Source organism: Falco punctatus, assembly GCF_963210335.1.
Source record: "Falco punctatus genome assembly, chromosome: 7".
Classification (NCBI taxonomy): domain Eukaryota; kingdom Metazoa; phylum Chordata; class Aves; order Falconiformes; family Falconidae; genus Falco; species Falco punctatus.
In genome coordinates, this window is record NC_137587.1 from 51,454,051 (window position 1) to 51,475,551 (window position 21,501).

Consider the following 21,501-nt stretch of genomic DNA (forward strand, 5'->3'; position numbering starts at 1 on the left):
GAGGCGGACTGGGAGCATTCCAGTTATAGTTCTGTGCAGAATTTTATATTGTTACATGCCTCAGACTCAAATTTGTACTTAACCTGATAACTTAGCCTACAAAGCATATGTTCCCCCTCAGCCACACAGACTATTAAAGACAGAATTACAGGCTCATCTTTATGAAGAAGGAGCTGTATTTTGAAGTGGGAGCTCATTACTGTATGTATGGTCTTCTGCTGTTCTTGCTTACCAGAACTTTGGGTAGAGTTATAGGGGCTGCATGCGAATGTGAGGTGTGGGATAAGACTCCAAGGTGGTAATTTATATATTTTATATATATAATATGTAAAATACATGTTATCATGTATAATATATATAGTATTATATCCCTCTCTCATATTTCATAATGCAACTCTCTTCAGCCACTGAAATAGAGAGAACTGTGGGGTTTGTGGGTTGCAGGCTAAATTCTGAAAAGTTTATTCAGCAATCAAGCAGCAGCTGCTTGGGACAGGTTTCTTTGCTGCCATTTCGAGCCTGATGACCTTACATTTTAACCATCGTTCAATTTTAGCAACACGCTTGCTGCTGTAGGTGCTCACTGTGCGGGTGGGTGTGAGCCGAGAATCACCACAACCCGTCTGCTGGCTTTAGGGCGGTGGTTGTCTCGGGCAGACGGGCTTGCAGGCATCTAGATGGGTGGTGGTACTTCTCTCTGATCTGCAAAGAGGCGTCAAATTTGGAAAAGAGCTCCTTGCTGCACGTGCTTTGAAGTACATTCATACTGGCTGACCTGTGGGCATCAGGGGAGAAAACAAGGTAGGAAAGACATCGAGGGTGGAGGTTTGGATAAAGCCTGCAGCTGAACGCTTAACAGTTTCTCTTTTCAACGGACTCCGACATGGGAAAAAATCCCACGAAAGCAACACTCGCTTGTGTGGGTTTCTGTTGCTTTTATTCCCTTCCCTTTGCCCAGAGCCCTGGACATGTTAAAGGAGACCAGATGAGAAGAGGTGAAAGAGCACGGGGAAAGGGCAGAAAGGGGAATAGCACCAGCCAGCCCCTGTGACACGGTATACTTGCCAAAAAAAGGGATAACACCCACTTTTAGGGATGAGGATCGGGCTGCTGCAAGCGTTTATTCAACTGCCAGTGCTGTATTCAGTTCGCTGGATGCCATTCCTGAAATAATCTCCCAGACCCCAGCTGTAAACATAGTTACTAAATGCATACCTCGTAAAAGCACTTCTAAATGCAAATGGCCTGGTTTTCTTTTGTGTACATAAAGCCATTTGGGCGTGCTTGTGGGTGTGCATCATATTCAATTTGTCCATGATTGATAGACTGTCTTCCAGACCAGAGGGAGAAAAAGAAAAGTGGAAGTCAAAGCCTCTGATTTTTATTTCAGCGGTAGCCAGGCACATACATCTGTGTGCAGAATTTGGCACTCAGCAAATCTAACTTTTGCCAAACCAACAAGAGTAATTGGTGTAACAAGGCTCTCGGGAAATGAAAACACGCATGAACTAAGTATTTCATATCTCTAAACGGGAAGTTATTTTTAGGGTTAATTTGGGTTATGTGGTTGTATTGTTCATCATTAATATAGGGTCCTTACTATGCAAATGGTGCTTGTAAGGGGCAGGAAGCAGCTGCTGTACTCGGGCAGTCTTCACGGCTAACAGCCTGGCCATAGTGGGTGCACCATAAATGTGTGTGATGACATTTCCCTGCACCAGATCCTGTCTAGTCCCAGGCACAACCCACTGTTGTGATGGGTTACAGGCAGTGAGGAGAGAGGAGCTGGAGTGATGCACAGGCGCTAACTAGATATCGTGGATTTTTATTTTTTATTTTTTTTTTACTGTCACGTCCATATTGTATGTGGCTCTGTCACCAAGAGTTGCACTTAATAGACATGACATCGTGGAAAACATATTGATTGGAGCTGGTTATGTGGCATAGGGATGAAATTGCTTTTTCTAAAATGCTTCTTGGAACTAACACAGGTGTTTAAAGTCTTAGCTGGGCATTCCTGGGGTAGACCATGTGATTACAAAATCACAATTTCTGGAGCAGTATTAACTAAGTTGTTATTATTCTTTGAAACATCATGATTTTTAGATGTGGCAGTTTATTTTCATTTGCTTCCTGGTATTTGTATCTGTAGGGTGTCCTGGGATTGTACATCCATTCTTTTCTCGGCAGGCAGAATGGCTGGAATTTACACAGTAAAGAAAACTAAGATTCATATGAATCAAAGATTTCAAATATTGTATGTCTTATGGTAAAATCAGAAGAACTGGTTACACTCTTTTTGTGTTTGATTGAAATAGTATGCTGCAGCATTTAGGGGACTCATGAGAATTTTATGCTGACACGGGGAAACCATAGTATTACCACCTCCTCACTCCCTTTAAGACAAAGATTGGTGAAAATGGAATAGAATTTAACCCTCTTGCAAATATTGAAGTTTTTTTTTCTGTAGGATAGGTCGTTAGCACATCAGGTTTATCACTTCCTGGAAGAATAGGTGAAAAAGAAAAATCTGTCTGTTTTCACATAAAGCTTCTGTGAAACTTTTATAAACTTGTGGGGTGGGAGAAGGGAACTCCCCTGTTTTCCCCAAGACGAATGGGGACATCCGATACCCAGCCCACAACTCCACAAGACGTGGCAGAGAACTTTGAAACAGGGATTCAAGTAACATATTTTTCTGTGTGATTCATGTGAAAACTGAAAGCTATACAGTTCAAGCTGGTCCTGCTTTAAAGCAATATTTTCTTGATGAAGAGAGAGGATAGCTTTGGTGAAAATGAAATTGGTTCCTAAAGACTGGTTCAACAAACTTCTATAAAATCTCTCAAAGTTGAGTTCAGACCCAACAAATACTGCCTGCCCCATACTCTGCTTTCACGGGCTTTCTTCCTCCTCAGCACTGCTCCGGCTGGGAACCTCGTTCTAAAACCCAACTAGTGGCAGAACTGTTGAAAAGAAAGAGAAGGAAAAATAGAAAAGAGAAAAATGTCGTCCTTAATTGAAAGAAGTCTACTCTTGTGAGCTTTATGGCTCAGTTTTTAATTTCAGATTGTACAGTTACAATAAGCATCTGACCTCTCGAATGCGTGTGTAACCTCAGCCTAATCACACTGAGCTTTGTGTGTCAGCAAGGGAAGATGCCTCACCACACGTCACCCACGCTTTGATGTCTTTACAGAAGCATAACAAGCAGATTCCTAAAACTACTTAAAAACAATTTCTGAACAAAAATTAAAGACCATCTTTTAAGAGGAAGAATGCCCAGCTACTTTATCTAGAAGAAAGCAGAAAAGGGTGTGTTACACTGAAGGTACGGGTGCTTTTAAGTGATGATACCAGCGCTGAGAGCAGAATGAGTGTCTTGGTCTGGTCAGCCCCTGAAAGAGCAAATGTTTCTTGCTCGACAGTGTCAGATGTGGTCCTTGTCTTATTCTTTTTTAATGGTGCATAACCCATGTTATCTCTCCGCATCAATACCCCCTAGATAATGGCCATCTGTGCTTTAAAGGCTTTGTAGGTAAACTACAGCTATTTAATATTTTCTTTTATAGTCAACTAGCCTTTTCCTTTTCATGAAGGTGACCATAGCGATCTAGTGATACAGCCTAGCCCTGCTTTGTCTGTTACATGATTGTTATGTTTCCATTTATATCACAGTCTCCTCTGTACTATTCAGATCCAGAAAAAGAAAAAAAACCCTACCACAGGGTTAGGTTTTCTGTTTGTAGAAATGCATTTGATAGCAGGGGGAGGGGGTGTTTTCATAAAGCTCAATTTTTTAATAAAACCCAATTTCCTTTTCACATCACAGCCACACTATGACAAAGGAATTGCAGCAGGTGTCTTTCACGGAAAGAACGTAATTGTGAAGCTTGCTGGCATCCTGCTTGCTCAGCCTCTCCAACACTGACAGCCCGGTAAGGGGCTATGGTTAGAGGAAAGGCTGTGGCTGGAGGTGTCCACAGCAAAGGAAGTAGCAACAAACTGGGCAGGCTCTGGTCTGGTGGTCTCTGTCCTTTGCTGCCTGTCTGTCACCATGTGGTGTCCCCTGTCCTACTGAGCTAGGTGCTACTGAAGCACGATGGGAACTCTTAGTGCCCAAAGTGCTCTTTCAACCCAGCCCAGAGGGCAACAGTTTCCTCAGTTTGTCGTTTTGGTCTGGCCATCACTGCCATGAACAGTGGCCGTCACTGCCATGGGAACAGGCTGCCCATGGAGGTGGTTGACTCGTTGTCCCTGGGGGTATTTAAAGGACTTGCAGACGTGGTGCTTGGGGACGTGGTTTAGTGGTGGCCTTGGCAGTCCTGGGTTAACGGTTGGACTCAATTATCTTAAAAGTCTTTTCCAACCTAAATGATCCTATGATCCTATGATTCTGCCATGTGAAAGGCAGTAGGGTGTTACACAGCAAACCTCCCTGAGGCCAGGGACCTGTGCCTGCCTCTGTGCTGCAGCTGGGAAGGGAAGAGAGGGCACGGCAGGACAGCGGGGCTGGGCACGGCAGGATGGCAAGGCTGAGCACAGCCAAACCTTTGCATTTGCCAAGCGAGAAGGCCACTTCAGACAACCTCTGGTTTGCAACAGGACCCTGCACTTCCTCCTGCTACCCACAGTCCTCAGTTCTGGGCTTGTAAGAGGGACAAACCAGAGAAACAAATGGTTGATTCTCTCTCTTCCTCTAACTCTTGCTTCCCAAAGTGCTCCTTATCGCATTCCGCTTAAGAGGGCACAGCCTGCCAGCACAGCGAGATGGGCTGCTGTGTTACTGCAGACGTAGAGTGTCTGAAGGTCCGGATGACTTTCATCTTCATAGCCAATGTGCAGTTTCAAGAAAAGGGCACCCTGCCATGGATATTGTACCTTTTGTCACTCACACTTAAAACCAGAGCTGAAGCAGAGAAAGCACAAAACTTTAAATAGAAAGATTCTCAGTAATGTGCAATAGTCCGCTGGATATCTGCTTGGTTCTGGATCTGAATAAGCAGCAATTTCAATATTTCCCTTTCTAAAATGCACTTCTTGTTCTAGTGAAAAGATCTCAGTAGTTGTTCCGGGGAGCTGACACGTAACAGTGACCTCAGACAGTGTTGCCCTGGCTGCCTAGGGAGCACTCATTCCACCGGCCACGTTACTACAAGCCTCAGGTCTGAATTACTTCATTTGATGGCTTTATTCCTGGCTCATGACATGAAACATTGAGGCTACGATACCCAGTGCCATGTCTGTAGCTGTCCTTTCCAAATCTGGCTGATGAAGTCTACTAGCCTAGAAAGAATTGCCATCAGTGTTTTGGAATCACCCGAAGACAAGGTGTCCTGCTGAGCACTGTGTAAGAGCAGACAGCAGCTGCTGTATGCTTCCTTGGTACTGTTTTCCCCTGTTTAGTAACCTTTTATTGTTCCTGTCAGTTGTACAAGGCTTATAAAACCTGATTTCTAGCTTCAACTGCGTGTGCGTATCGCTTGTTATTGTGTGTGTGTGCTTAGGTAATCACTCATGTTGACAGAGAATTTCCCTTGTTCTTCCAGGTCACAGACCCTCTAGTCATTACATTAATTTGAACGGTTTAAGAATGATCAACAGCAAAAATAGAAAACACCATTTGCTTTCTTTAAATAAACAGCTCATCTTCTTGCAACTGCAATACCCTCTGCTTCTCTCTCTCATATATTATACCATAAATTTATGCTGTCTGTGAGCTCTAACCTCCTGGATGTTTCATAATTCTTCAGATTGCATCCTTGGCAACAGTTCCGACTTGCAGCCTGTTATTAGTTATGTTGTCCAAGTATCTGAGGTCAGATGCAGTGTGATGAGAAGTTGATGGAGCTGGCATAGTTCTAACACTGCTACTGCAGTGTAGATGCCTTTTGGTAAATCAGTAGGAAAACCTCTTCTTTTTTAAAAATGGATTATTCTCTTCATCTTCAATAGTATGGATGCTGATAGGCTTCAGCAAGGTCCTGGTTTATGTGGGTTGGGTTTAACCCAGCACTACGTCAGAAGTGTTACTGAATCATATGGGGTGTTTTCCTTTGTTCTGTTCTTCTTAATCTGATCTTTGCATAAATGACGCTCAGCAAAACCAGTTTGGCCTAAACCCTTGCTTCAGGTTAAAATGTTCATTTTTCCATGTCAAGCTGTCCCAGTTTCAAAAAGCTATGAACCCCTAAAAGCAATTTAGCACCATCATACCAGTGACAGATTGAACTCTGGACAAATCCATGCTGAACTTGTTAATCTGTCAGATGGACTTTTCAATGTACAGCCTACCAATTCCTTACAGTTTCAGATCAACACAGCTGGTGCAGCGGTATTTGCTCCTGGTTTATGCCTTAAGCTTTACCTTCTCATTTGTGTGCCCATACCCCTGATCTTCTGAAAATATTTTCTGAATGAATCTTCCTGTGTTTAATTTGTGGGTATTCTTCATGTGCAGCCAGTGTTTTCTTGCAATGTTCCAGCTTCTGAAAGACTCCTGGCTCTAGATCAGGGATCCTTGGCTGAGCGGGGCTACAAAACTCAGCAGTGAGATGAGCACAGGGTCAACTCAAAAGAAACAGAAGGTGGTACCAAACCCAGCCTCTTCCTTCTGGCTCCAAACATCCACCAGCCTGTTAGCACCACACACAGAGCTGAGAGCAGAGGAACTCTGCCCAGTTTTGCACCTGGCTGAGCCGAAGCAAATCAGTCCTGCTGGCTGTGCCCGTAACAAGTAGAGCATCGTGACTAGCACAAACCTCAGTAGCCTGTTCTGAAGGAAACCTTAGCAGAAGCACAGCTAATGCTTCCTCCCCGCTGAGCTGATGGCACCTCTGGTGGGGATGGCAGTCTGAAGGGTGATTGTTTTAAGTGGCTTTTTTTCATTCTCAGTCTAGTGGAAATTCATCTGCCTAGTGGAAACTGGATTGATCCATGGAAAACATCAAGGTGCTGGAGCGTGTCCAGAGAAGAGCAGTGATGCTGGTGAAGGGTCTAGAGAACAAGTCCTGTGGGGAGCGGCTGAGGGAACTGGAGGTGTTTAGCCTGGAGAAAAGGAGGCTGAGGGGAGACCTTATAGCTTTCTGCAACTAATTGAAAGGCGGTTGTAGTGAGGTGGCTGTTGGTCTCTTCTCTCAAGTAACAAGTGTTAGAATGAGAGGAAACAGCCTCAAGTTACACCAGGGAATGTTTAGATTGGATATTAAGAAAAATTTCCTTGTGGAAAGGGCAGTCAAGCATTGGAACAGGCTGCCATGGGAGGTGGCTGAGTCACCCTCCCTGGAGCTGTTTACAAGATGTGCAGATGTGGCACTTGGGGACGTGATTTAGTGGTGGACTTGGCATAATCTCAAAGTGATGGTTGGACTGGATGATCTTAAAGGTCTTTTCTGACCTATCTGTGATTCTAACGCAGAAGGTGCTGAATAGCTTTCACACAGGAATAGCTCTTCTTCATGGTGTGACCTCAATTTGAGCTAGACACCTGAAGGCAGAGGACTGTGTTTGGGTAACACTTCCAGGCAGATACTCAGGAAGTTCTCCACCCTTTTCAGTTCTAAACTAAGTCTTTTGGTTTGGGCTATATAAATTGAATTCAGATAAGTTCAAAATAAGATCCCCTGTTCCTTTCCACCTATACACGCATACAGACTTTTCATCCATAACTTACATCAGACTTTCCCTTTGGCTAACTGTGGGTTTGTTGTGCTCCCAGAAAACAACCTCTGGACTGGGCTGCAAGAATTGCATGTGGAGTGCTCAGATTAAAAGGTACAGAACATAGGTTTGGTGGTGTGGAATGCAGCAGGGAGGTTGCTGCTGCCCTTTGCACCAGAGAGACATTTGTTCACTGTAGGCATGAGTGTGTTCATTGCATCTTTCACCCAGTAAAGTAAGAGTTTGCAGAAAAATATATGTTTGCAGGCAGGACTGGAACTTGCAGGAACCTTTGAGGTCTGATTAACCATTTTCTTTCCCATCATCTACACTCAAAAAAATACAGATTTTTTTAATAATAAATGAGAGGCATACTGGGCTGTTGCAGCAGCAGGGTGGTTTGGATTCCAACCATTGATTTAAATGCATGCTACCTGCCAGCGCTTGAAAGGGAAGCTAGCGGCTGGGTTTAGTGTAAGACACAGACACAAACACAAACTCCGCCAAATAGATCCAATATTAATAGCTTGTCTCCTCCCACCAATTACTTCAAAGCAGTTGGATGTTTTGAGACAAGTATTGAATTGTTATCAAAATGTCTCAATCTCTCAGCTCAGACTCTGACATGTTCTATAGGGAGTTTATTTCTTTAGCCAGAAATATGGCATTGAGGATTCCACTCAGTAACTTCCCACTCAAGTTATAGATTTTATGTCAGAAAAAATAAAGCCATGCTTGTATACAGCTACAATTAAAACATATGGCTCTGCTTTGGCATCTGTTCTTTTTTTCTATTTAAAGACTTGGAAGCATATAATAAAAGAGGTAGTTCTATGACTATAGTTTTTGTTAGGGATTTTACACTGATATTACTACAGCCTTCCTTTAAGAGCTATAAAAATAGTTCTTAAAATTCTTTACTCTTTGGTCTCTGTATCATAGCTTCTTCATGGCAGCTGTAACACCTGAATTAAAATGTGTTCCATTAGACTAATAGAAGGCTAGATCTGGAATAGGTATTAAAGTTTGTTGTAGAAATAGAGCATAATTAAGCTGAAGATTTGCATAGCCACGGGTACAATTGGAGATCCCTTTTGTCCCTCTGAGCTTTCTAAATTGGAGATAAGTAATGTTACGGTTGTAGTAAAGAAAACATACTGTCCTTAATACCTACCTAGATCAAATTTGGAATTATATAGCTATTAAATTCAGAAAAGATGCCTGAAATTTGCACATAACTTTTCCTTCTGAGCCATACACTTTAAATCTCTGTAAAGTGTATCAGTTTTAAAATAAATTTGTTTTCCATTTTGATGCCATTTTTACTTTTCATGTTCCAGCTTCTGAGTTATCAGATTGAGTGTTACAGTGTTATGGACACAAATATGGAAACGATCTTGGTTGTTTGGCAGTACCTTCACACTCGCTGATCAAACACCAAGTGCCATCTGATTACTTTGACAAATCACGGCAAAGAACACAGTTTACAGTTGGATTATCAGGATCCACAGAGCGAAGTATGTGCTAACATATTCATTGCATTCAAAGATGAATGCATTTGAGGAAATCATGATCTTCACGTTGATAATCTTTGAACCAAAGTAGGCTGAATTTAGTGAATAAGTTACTCATGAATTATTTGTTCGACTCTGAAAACAATGATGAATCTTTTAAAAGTAGCAGTGAATTTTGTGATGAATAGAGAGCCTTGAAAGCATCTGGTTTGGCTGTATCTGTATATTCACATTTGATTGGAGTCTGTTTTCACTAGCAGGCTAATGAGAGAAATAAAACTCCTACTGCCAAGAGCCAAATCCTCCCGTTGAAGTAGCTGGGACTTCAGCCGCTGACAAACAGGAACAACAATCTCCTGCAAGTCCCGGCATGAGTGTAGCAGTCTGGGCAGGGTGCTGGCTAGTGGTTCCACCGGCAGCCAAGGCAGCAAATTCCATCAGACAGGTTTGTGGTGCATAGAGCTTCTTATGACGCATCCAAACAACAACAACAACGATAATAAACCCACCAGCAGAGGCTGAGAGAAGCAAGCATTGCCATTAACCTCTTTTGAATTGCTGTAGTGATCTGCTTTCCGGCTGTGGGATTCAGTGGTCCAGGAGGTCTTAGAAATAACTGCTTTGTGGCTGTGAAGTACTGCAGAAAGAGGCAAGAGGTCTTCTGCGTTGGGGCCGCAGGTAATAATAGTTCATGGAAAAAACAGAAGATAGAATTCTGCACAGCTGGCTAGAGTGACTAGAGGAGTACTTGCCCAAGGCACTAGCCACTGTGTACCGGGACCTAGAGCGATAGACCAGGGATACAGCTCCTGTGGGGAACTGCTGCTTGAACGTTCCATTGCCTCACACTGCTGAGCGGTGCACATCGCATCTCTGCGCATCAGTTCAGTCATAAAATCATAGAATGGGCTGGGTTGGAAGGGACCTCTAAAGATCATCTAGTCCAACCTCTGATTATTTTTTAAAAAAACTTTTATTTGTCTTTTTGACCAATTTGGAAGATCCATTCCTGGACAAGCTGGAGATATTGCATAAGTAATAATGCCAATCTCTTTCATTAGCAGATTTCTAAATACTCCAGTAAGAGTTTCTGTGTCTTTATTCCTTATTTTCTCTGTGGGGAAGCTGAGGCACTGAGACATGACCTTACTGAAATTAAGGAAAAAAAGCACAAAATACACTTCCCCATCTCCTCAGCCTCATTCTTGTGGGCTCCCCCTCAGACTATTGATACCCTATGCTATTTAGACCCAGTGACTGCATTCATCTTCTCTGGAATTTTTCTTTTTCTCAACCTTTATAACGCTTTCTCTTTCTTTCAGCCTTGTTTCACACACATTTTAAAATCCATTTGTATATTACTCCAGTTCATTACAGCTGATCCAATGAAAGTTTACATTAAATGACTATATATATCTGTATCTATCTTGATTTCACATTTGAAGATAGGAAGTATTGGTGAAGGTTTTTTCATGACAGCACGGTTTTGGCCCTCAGGTTCTTAAATCAGTGATGTCACTTTATGGCTTTTAATTTATATGTTTTGGGTGTTCCAACCTGACATATTTTGAGCATAAGAGATACAATGAGTGCTCAATCTAAAAATGTAGATTCATTGCTGTGACTCAGAGAAAGAGAATTACCATATCATAAATTCTTGGTAATCTGTCTTTCCTAGGGCACCACAATTTTTACCGTCTACTCATATCGACTTGTCCCTTTTGGCCAACTTCAGTAGTCTTGAACCCAACTTGAGAAGGCAGAGATCTTCATTATATCAATGATCAGAGATCATGCGATGAGTGGAGGCATGGGCAGTAAACATCTCAAAAGTCTTTCCTTTTCAAATGCTTTTAGATATGTACCTGTTTGTTGTTCTTGAAAGACCTTTTTCGTACTAACTTCCAGAATCTTCTTCCCTTGCTACTCCTCAGGGAAGATCTTTTTTTTCTCTACTATTTTTGAAAGCTATTCAAGATGCTGCTTTGCATCTTTTGCATGCTACTTCTTTGGAGAGAAGTTAGAGGAGTAGTTAGCTGGATGCAGATTAAGACCTTAATCACTCCCACTACATCTTCTGGCCTTGTAGACACACATTTTGCTGTTACACTCTTTTGAGAAATAATATTGCTTTAAAGCTAACGATCAGAATTACTCCCACTGTGCTGAATGCATCAAGATTTTAGAGACTTGAAAGGACAGTTAGTTTTATTAGCTTTGACCTGCCTTCAGAGTAAAGCAATTTTGATGGTGTCTATTTCTTAAGGTGGCCCTGGTGACTAGGAAGGAATCAAAGTTAGATACTGGAAGTGGGTGGGAGTTGTAGGACAAAAGGTCATAGTACAGCTAAAGGAGAAGGATGAAAAGGGAGGATCATGGTGGGAATTGCTCCATATTACTTTCCAGGGAAAAGTTACATCTATATGGAAGCTGTCTAATGAAAGTGCAGGGAAAGAGTGAAACAGAAGAGAAAAGTAGGCATTCAAAGGGCCAGGAAAGACTCCCAGTTTGAGGCCTGGAGGAGAGGATATACTGTTCACATACTAAAAGTAAGACCTTAGCAGGAAGGTGGAAGGAACACAAAAAGCCTAAGGACAGAGCTGGAAATGTTTTGTTTAGCTGTGTTTTTTTAGTTTAACCTTGCAAGAGTAGAATTTGGCTTTGGGTAGAAGACTACGATCACAGGAGCTTGCCTGAAACAGCTGGAGGAAAAGTGGAGGAAGATAAAAAGACATAAGAAATGGGATCTGTTAACATCTTGTTTAAACAGTACAATTTTGGGCCTGCAAAAGTCTTGATAGAATATTTGGTAAATGTTAAATGTGGAAATTTCATAAGTGATAAATTCCCTCTATGCCCAGTTCAGCTTTGCCATGGGAACTGTGGCTCTCCCAGGTGATTTCTATCACACTCCACTCTTGCTTTTAGTCAAACGAAAACATCTGTGCGGGGTGCCCCACGGAGCAGAAAACTAGTCTTAAGATTTTGTTGATATTTGAAGAATAATGGGTTTAGTAATGTCTGAATAAACATAAAGCTGTTATTCCCTCAGACAACTTTGTTCACAGTAGATATAATAAATCTAGTTTGCCCTTTTTTTCTATTTTAGATCCCAATTCAGATACTGAAATGAATTTATCACAATACTCCCACAGCTCGTATTATCTTTATGTGAGCATGCTGGTGAGCAAAGTATACTAGCAACAATATCTGCAGAAAGAAAATTTCAGATTCATATATAAGTACACGTGGGAACCAACTGTTGGATTTCCTGAAGAGTTGCACCAGAAGCACTAACCAGCTATTGTGTCCCGAAAGCAAAACCTGTGATTTACTCGAGAGCTGGAAATCATAGTAAATATATTGAGCAGGGAATTTCTGTTATTGACAGTTCATAATTCATATTCTAACTATTTATTCCTTAAAAAAAGTATTATGTTTGCTTTAAGAATGAAGAAACTGATAGAAATAGCCAGCAGCTTCTGGTTATTTTGCCACAAGGAGTCAATTCCATCACATTATTTTCTTAGTTCCAACTTCTCTGTTTAGACAGCTACCACATAGACTTGTTTCTCAGGAAAAAAAGAGGCTTATCAAGCAAAAATAGTAACATTACAGGAGGGCATTTCTTTTTCTTTTTTTTTTTTTTTTTTTTTTCTGGAAGGGGAAATTATTCTTACTTGAATCAAATCTTCTAATTTGGCCCCAGGTTAGTATTATTTTCCTTCAGTGCTTTTCCTTTGCACACCTTTGTGTGCTTGATAAAGCCAGCCTGCCTGTGCTGACCTCTGGCCCAGGAGCGCGCCTGTCCCTCACTGTTTCTGTTTTGGGGCACAGCACAGGCTGCGCAGGGTCTGGCGGGGCACGGCGCTTTGCGTGCATCACTAAGCTTCCTGCTGCTTCGGGTCCTAGGCAGACAGAATCAGAAATTATTTTACAGTTTCTCATTTTTACAATTTTGATTGCATTTTGGCAAAAAGAAAGATAATCCTTTCACTTACTCGCACTTCTGTACCACATGGCTCGCATCAAATTTCCTGGAGAGCTGTTTACTTAACTCTAGGATTTAACACTAGGTGTTCTGATTGCAACTTTTTTCTCTGAGCTCAACTGTTCTATAAACACTTCCCTTGTTGCATGTGGAAGACGTGTGGCATATGTCACTCTAAAGCCTGATACAGCTGTCTTTTTTCTAGTACTTCTCCAGGTAGACGTTAGCTAAGAGAATGTTGGAAGGACACTGCTTCTGCAAGAAGCAGCACTGACCGTGGACCTAAAGGCTTCTGCTGAAATTCTGCATGTGTGCTTCTTACACGGCCAAAGCTGGAGCCAGCAGCAAAGCCTTCATTAGGTCTTGTAGTCCTTAGTGGCCAATCAAAATCTCTCACTGAGCAGGGGAAACTTTGTGAGGTGACTAAGACTGTTTCTCTGAAACTGATTGGCAGCCACTTCAGACTACACCAGCTCTGTATCTTACCGGAGTTACCCCTGTACCCTGAAGTGTCTTGAGTGGTTTTTGGACCTTTTTGGAGACCATGGGGACTTTGGTTCGAACATTCTTCCATGTTCAAACACCTAGTGGAACAAGGGTGGAAGTAAAGGCTTCCAAAGCAATTTTGGAAAATGTGTGAATGAAGAGCTAATACGTTGACCACAGATGATGGCGGGTAGAAATGGCTGTTGTGATACTTTAAAAAAATCTTTTCCTGGCGTGAATAATACTTTTTTGCAAAACTAACATAGAGTTTAATAACCTGTATGCTTTCGTGTCTCAAACTGCAAGCTTTAATAGCCTATTAAAAAGCTCTAAACCTCCTTGATTCATTAAGGCACAGATTCCTTTCTCTAGATGTACACAGCATCCTGAGCAGTGTGTTGAATGATACACAGCAGGTTATGGTGGGCAGAGGAAAGTGCCTAGGCAGATTCTTCCAGTGCCACCTTGCAAGCGCTGACACGCTGTGGTTTCACTGTTGGTGTTTGTCCATGAAGGGAAACCCGCTGTGCAGGCGGGCAGTGGGGCTGTGTCTGACAAGAGGCATCAATCTGAAAAAGGCATCTACTGAGCGGCTAGAACAAAAGGCTCTGATGTGCTGTATAGATTGTTTCCCTTAATCTTTACAATGAAGTAGCAAAGAAATTGGAGAAAACTTGCATAGGCTGGTATTTTATAACAGGAGGAGAAGAGCTTTTCAACTGGTTTTCATGATGAAAACAAACTTCTGGGGTGCCTAAGCCCACTTATTAAATGGTATAAAATGTCGCTTTCTTTGGTTCCATCTATGGAACAACCACACAGGTAAGTACCTAGTTGTTGTATAGCTCCCTGAGCAGCAGATAAATCAGGTTGACAGTGACTTCTTTAGTAAAACATTAGCATTACTTTACAGATGGGAAACTGAGGTATGTAAGATCTCCTGGGTCCTGCAGTTCCTCGTGCATTAGATCATGCTGCCTGCCTTCTACAAACATAGATACTTTTAGAATGGAAGCCTCCTCTAATTAAATCTGTTCCTTCTCCCCTCCACACAGGAAAACTGCAACTGCCAATGGGGCTGCGGGAATGGGAATTGTGCATTACTCGGTGCAATGGATTTGCATAATTTGGGTTTTTCATTCCTTTTCAATATCTGAGTTCCATTATCTGAGCTGACTTGGGGTCGAATGCCTGAAGCATTTCATGCACCCAAAAGCAACATAAAGGCCATAGTTGTGATCCTTAGGGAAATAAAAGCAACATACTCTCTGCAGAAGGATCACAAGTTTCTCTGCAAGCTGAGGAGATGCTTGTGACTTGCCACAGGACAAAGGGGAGAGGTATGGGATAAAAATCTGTTGAACTCAGGGTCATGATTCATTCGTACACTTCCTGGCGGCTGAAACAGCACAGAAACCAACTGAACCAGAGCCCCTGCTGCAGGGCAGGGAAGGGCCAAGGGACTTTCTGTTTCTCTTCGTTGTTGTAAATGAGGTTTCTGTCCCTCTAACCCTGCTTTCTTGGTTCTCCCAGGGAATTTTCAGGACCTAGGTAAGTACTCCCTTGTATCAGAGGGAGAAGCAGCAAGCAATTTCTAAAGGAAAATACGTAAGAAAAAATTTACAAGCATCACAACAGCTTTGCAAACAGAATGGCATAAAGCTTACCAGGCTGACATGTCAGCACCTCCCCAGAGGAAATACTGGGAAAGAATTCAACATGGAACATTTTTATATCTGAAGGGGGAATGTGGGGTAGAAATTGGAACCATTTTTTTTCAGCAAGTATATTCCAGGAAACTTACAAATATAAGTTCCAAAAAAGCTGAAATAAATCACCAGTGAAACTGATTCCCTCTGTTTTACTGAAGAAAATGAGGAAAGCGAGCCCTTGGCTCAGGCAACAGTTAACTGACACGGCATCACGGTGGGGCAGGCAGCCCAGGGGGTGTGCAGCTCTGATGGGGCGGGGAGGAAATGGTTAGAGATATTTGTGGACACGCAGCATGGATGTGATTTTGCAGAGATGTGGAAGAGACACTGGGAAGATGGCTCCTTGGGATGGGAGCACGCAAAGGGAGTGCTTCCTGGTGCCCTGGCTGCACAGGGGCGTGGGACTGGGAGGCTAGGAAATGGGCATGGGACACTTAAAGTTGTCTGTGACCTCCACAACCTTACGTCACATTCCCTACATTTATTCCCTGTTCATATCTCTCCAAAGTATCCCAAACCAGGCATCTTTTGCAGGAGAAAGGAGGTAGTCTTCAGGCTCCACAAATGCAGGAAAGCCCTCACGGTACCACTGCAATGCTCAAGTGTGCAGGCAAATTTAGAAGGGGCAGAAATGATTCTGTTCCCCCTGAGATGCCTTTGCGCAGCACTGCAGCACCTCTGCAGCTCCTCGAGTGCACAGCCCAGACTCAGTTAACTGTGTCGTGAGGTTCCGGGACAGGAGAGAAGCCGCAGCACTGTGCAGGAGGCAGCCTGCTGCAACCCCCCCACAGCGCTGCAACGCAGCAGGCACGGACTGTGCCCCTGTCACCTAGCTCAAGAAGAAGCGATACTCCTCTGCCCTCACCCCACGCTAACAAAACAGCTTCATCTGTGCAATTTGACGGGGAAATGTATAAAAAACATATTCTCTGAAAGTTACACAAATGAGGTAAATATACAAAAGAACAAGATTTTATATTATACTGGCCCAATTAATTTTACTGACTATTCAGGGACGTGTAGCCATATGAGGTTACATCAGCAGTATGCTGCTTTTTGCATTTGTGAGTAGATAACATATTTGTGCAAGCTACTGATCAGGGGCTAAATAATTTTCTAATACTCCTGCTAGCAAAATATTATTTTCAGTTGTGCCATGTTGTTCTTGTTTGCCCGTGCTCCTAAGAAAAATGACTATAACGTCTTTGTTGAAAACCTTCAAGAGTTGATGTGCTACAAGCAATGCTGGAGAGAACCTAAATACTGCCTAGAACTGTCTCTCAGTAAAGAACAAGAGCAATATATGATGTAAAATGTTAAAGCCTTGTTTAGAACTTAGTTGCAAGATAACTACAGCAAGAAAAACAAGTATTAGAAGGGTTGATTCTGAATTGATCCAATGAACTGGTTTCTGCAGGAATGGTGATGTTACCTGCTGGAGTTGGCTTGGTTTATAAAAGATTTCTGAGAAAAGGGGTGCTTGGTACTTTCTTACATGAGGAAAAATAATCATGATGGGCATTTCTAGCTACTGACTTTCATAGCTGTAGTGTATTATCTGCAATTGAAAGACCGTCATTTTCCCATGGGAGCAAAATATAATGAATCTCATTAAATGTTGTTATGGATGCGTGGGAATCGAAGTGGAGACTGTCATGAACACCTTTCCCTTCTGTGCAAACTTGAAAGACACAAAACCTGTTAACATATTCCTAAATATATCGTTTCAGATTGGGACGAAATTTTACCTCGATAGATATGAATTTCAAACTCCAGTGGTGGCGGTGGTGACATTGTACTACTTTATACATAGTACTTTCTTTTTTTCTTTTAATAACTTTATCTAATGGCAGTAAACTAAAGTAAAAGTATCCAACTTAGAAACCAAGGAGGTTGTACTTTCACTCAGCTAAAGACTGTCAGACAAGGTGAATCTGTGACCAGTGTCACGCAGCATAGAAATAAAACACAGACCTCCATTTTCTTGATTTTTATTTTAGTTTTGAAATTAAGAAAAAAATAATCTATTTAAATGAAGTCATTCATGCTTCATGTTGAATAGTGCATTATCCTAGTACTGTCTTACTTTGTTAATGCAGAACAACTCGAAGTGAATAGCCTGTATTTTATTCTACCTTGGAAATAAATAGAAAAAAAAATAAAAAGAGAGGGTTTTACACAGGAGAGACAATCAGTATTCAGCTCCTTCCGTTCTTGTTGGCTTAGTAATATTTGTCTGGATCAGTTCTTCTGGGAAGATGTGTGAGAGCGGGGTAGGAGGATAGTGAGAGATCTGGAAATGCAGAAGCTTAGGCAGGCATGGCAGTGAGAGCAGGCAAAGCTCTAGGTCAATGGCTGGCAGATGGCTTATAAGCTGAGGAGGCTGCTGGCAGATGGTATTGACAGTGTGGACAAGACAAAGATTTTGGCTACAGAAAGGGAGCTTTGGAAAGATGCTAGAAGTCTATCTTTCCTGATAAGAACACTCTCCAATTTGGATGCGTATCACATCTTGTTTTTTTCTTGGTTTTTCTTTTTTTCTTCTTTACCAGAGAAAAGGTAGAGAGGCTTTGCTGCTGTAGGAAAGGACAATTGACTGAAACAGAGAATGTGAGGTCTGTTATTTGGTCTAGCTCCCAAATTCTGACCATTCAATAACAACAAAACCCCCTTACTATGTGTAATTGGCACGTAATTATTTGTGATTACTAGTCTGATTCCTTTGCTTCTCTCACTGTTACTGAACTAATTACGCCTCTTATGCAACATTACAAATTAAATCATTCCAATTATCAGCATTTATATCCTTGTGCTTTCTCTGCTTCTACAGTTCCTTCTCATCACCCTGTGTGACGGTGCCTGTCACGCTTTCGCTCACAACCTACTTTCTTCTTAGGCAATTAGTGGGTGCTGGGGTCGAGGCCGGCTGCAAGCTGGGCTCTGAGGCAGGCAGGCACCCGGGGGCTGCTGCGCTGTGGACGGGCAGTGCACCTGGGATGGGCAATGCACGCAGTGGGCCAGTACCCCTGAGTTTGGGTGGCTCGAAGGCAGAAAGCTGGTAACTCCCCAAGAGACTTGGAGAAGAGGGGAATCAATCAAACTAAGAAATAGCTTAAAAATTCATTTTAGACACCCACAAAAGACTGAGTCCCACTACTCAATTACTGCCCTGTTTGGTGTTTGTTCGCTTTAGGATGCCAAAATATGAAGGGCGGTGGGCCCCTAAAAGAGCTGAAGATATTGCAAGGAAGTGCGTGGTCTGCTATGGAAATGTTTATTGACAACAAAACTCTGAACTGGTTTGGCAGCGAGGGGAACCAGGGATTTCAGGGGCACCACACCTCCTCTCCCTGGCTGTGGGAGGGAACCATCACAGCCGGTGCTTTGCAGGACGGGCAGCAGCGCTCCATCAGGCACCTCAGCCCTTGGCTGCCATGGTGAGCCTCACCTGGGGCCTCCCCCATCCTGCCCGTGGCCCCAGGGGGCCCTTTCAGCTCAGCCAGGGGTCCTTGCTCCTGGTCAGAGACGCGTCTTTCTCCAGCTGAGCCACAGCTGTATCCGTGCCCAGCCTCAGGCCCTGACGGACGAGCAGGTGGCCCTTGCTGCACAGTGACCTCGTGCAGGAATGTGCCTTGAAGCCCAAAGCTGGTGTCTGGGTCTCGGCTTCTGCAGAGCTTAGTTGAGATTTTGGGCGTGACGGCACAAAAATGGCTCTGCCTGCAAATGGCTGGGCCCAGCCCTCACCTCCTCAGCGCCGGCAGCCTGTGCCCCCTGTGCGGGACTGGGGCCGGAGCCCCTTCTGAGGCTCGCCCCCAGAAAATGAACTTGTTTCTCCTGGTGTCGTGCTAACGGGTGACTCGGCTGTCAGCAAGCTTCACTCGCTGCCCAGGAACAATTCCTGCTCTCATCCATCCTTCCCCCTGAAAAAGGCATCACTGTAGCTGTTATGTACTGCTTCACGGGTTAGAACATGTCAGTGCCGCTGTTTCATGGGATTTAGGCCATGCTACACACTTAAAATACTCCCTTTCTGCTATATATAATTGAATGTTACAATGGAATATGGAAAGGGCAGAGCAGAGGCCTGGGCCCGCTCTGCTGCCTGACACAGGGCTGGGGGTGCTGGGCAAGGCCCGTGTGTTCACCTCGCCCGGACTGCACGGTGTGGCTGGGCCCAGCGCCGCCACAGGGGCTGAAGGCAGGCTCAGTGCCTCTGGGTGCAGCCTCGGCTTACCAGGTTCCTCCACTTAATGTGCTCAGTCAAAAGCCATGTCTGCTTACTTAAATACCCGACTGTACACCAGCTTCTCTCTGTGCAGTTGCGGATGCTGTACAGTTGCCTGTTCAGGTCGCCAGACTGTAAGGTGAACAGACGTACTGGATCGCTTGTTATGTTTTATTTCTTGCTGTCACAACACCTTCCTTTGTTACTATAATGTCTTTTCCTACTGATTTTCAGGCAAAGCAGTTTTAAATGGCAATCCAAGAAAATATGTATTTTTAGGAAAAGAGCACCATATCCTCCCACTAGGAGGCCCTAAGTAGGAATGAGAGGCACAAGACAGAATTACAAAATAACTTTTTGACACAAGGCAGAACTACAAAATATTTTTTCAACAAGAATCTAGTGAGCACAGAGTGAGGAGTTGGTGTCCTTTGCTTGGGCCTTCAACTTGGTTTCAATATTGGAATACTAAAGGCCATAAAAATTTAGAAGGGAATGCAGAGCGAGCGTTCACGCAGGCTTGAGTGTGGAAGAGCAGTGCTGGGAGATGGCAGGCAGCGAGCGTATTTGCCTGGCTCAGCCTGGCCTGAGCCACATTTTTCCATCCGCAGAACTGAGAACAGGGGGCAAGGCTTAGTAATTAGTCACAGAGGGGTTTTGTTTCCTTTCTTCACAGATAAGGACCTTGCTTGATAGCAGGACTAGAAGCAGACATTTAAGTTCTTTGTCTTTCAGATATTTCATCAAGAAACAATATTAACGCTCAATGTGTGCCAACAAGGCATAGTTTGGATGGCTTAGGATAGCACTTGACAGAGCATCCAGCATGGCTGAGCTGTTGCGGCAGGACCGTGTTGTAGAAAATCCCTAGATTCTGCAAAACTTCGTCTTCAGGAAAACGTGACCAGGTACTGCATTAGCACACACTGTAAGCGCGCGGTATTCATTGTCGTCCCTGCTCTGCTCTGCGCCGCGGGGTTTGGTTCTGTGTTCAGTGCAACAAGTTCAAATGAGTGACTCAAGTCACCCTTGTGTGTATGGCAGTAACCTTGCCCATCAACAAGCACTGGATGTTTGTGGTGACAGGTGATAATTGGGATGGACGAACAATCTTACAAGGATCTTCTTCCAGAATTTGACATATGCAGATAGATTAATCTGCAGGCTTGTGAATACGTGAGAAGTATTCATCAGCCAGGTTAGTTAGCTCTGCAGCAAGCTGAGGAATTTCCCAGTTCCCTAGGCTTCCTCCTAGGAGAATGTAAATGATACAGAAGGAATTACTTTTATGTCTTTATGTCTATTGCTTCTTTCTGTCCTTTTTGATGTGAGCAGTAACTGCAAGATTTAGAAATGAGAGTCAGGAGGAACACTTGGAGGACTTTGTTGAGTGTTGTAGACTGTTTTAATTTGATCTTAGCAGGGACCGCATAAGATTTCTGTTAATTCTGGCAACTAGAAAGTTTAAACACAAGCTTTTAATTAAATGCAAGCTGATGATTGCATTTTGTGGTAATAGTCTGCAAAAACAGGTGAATTTTAGTCAGTGCTTACTAGTTATACTGTACGAGATGAGTGATGTATTCTAAATACCAGAAACTAGTCTCTTATTGGGCATACTGGTGTTATAGCAGCTCTTAGTCCTACACTTTATTTTTAACCTGTTCAAAGAAATATTCTGGCAGTTATAAAACGTGCCCTGCCAGTGGTTCTGTGGTGATTCAGTACTCAGCTTTTGAAAAAGTAAAGTTTTGAAGTTCCATACTTGTTAAATTTGCTGGCATCTTCTTGACAAGATATTCTTGGTGTTAACTGCACTTCTCAGGTACTGCAATTCTGGGAGCACGATTACAATGTTTAGTGTGATTCTGCCATCCATTATCACCAACACCACCTACTTTTGCAGAGCTGTAG

General features: G+C 43.1%; 1 protein-coding gene across 1 annotated transcript in view; it reads left to right on the plus strand.

Moving 5' to 3' along the window:
- The window catches only part of RORA (RAR related orphan receptor A), a 477,306-nt gene that overhangs the window by 22,364 nt on the left and 433,441 nt on the right, over positions 1-21,501 (plus strand). The window contains exon 2 of the mRNA XM_080395591.1: positions 1-20,495. This exon is cut by the window's left edge and continues 19,862 nt beyond it. The gene's annotated coding sequence lies outside the window, so the exon portion shown is untranslated. The remainder of the gene's footprint in view (positions 20,496-21,501) is intronic.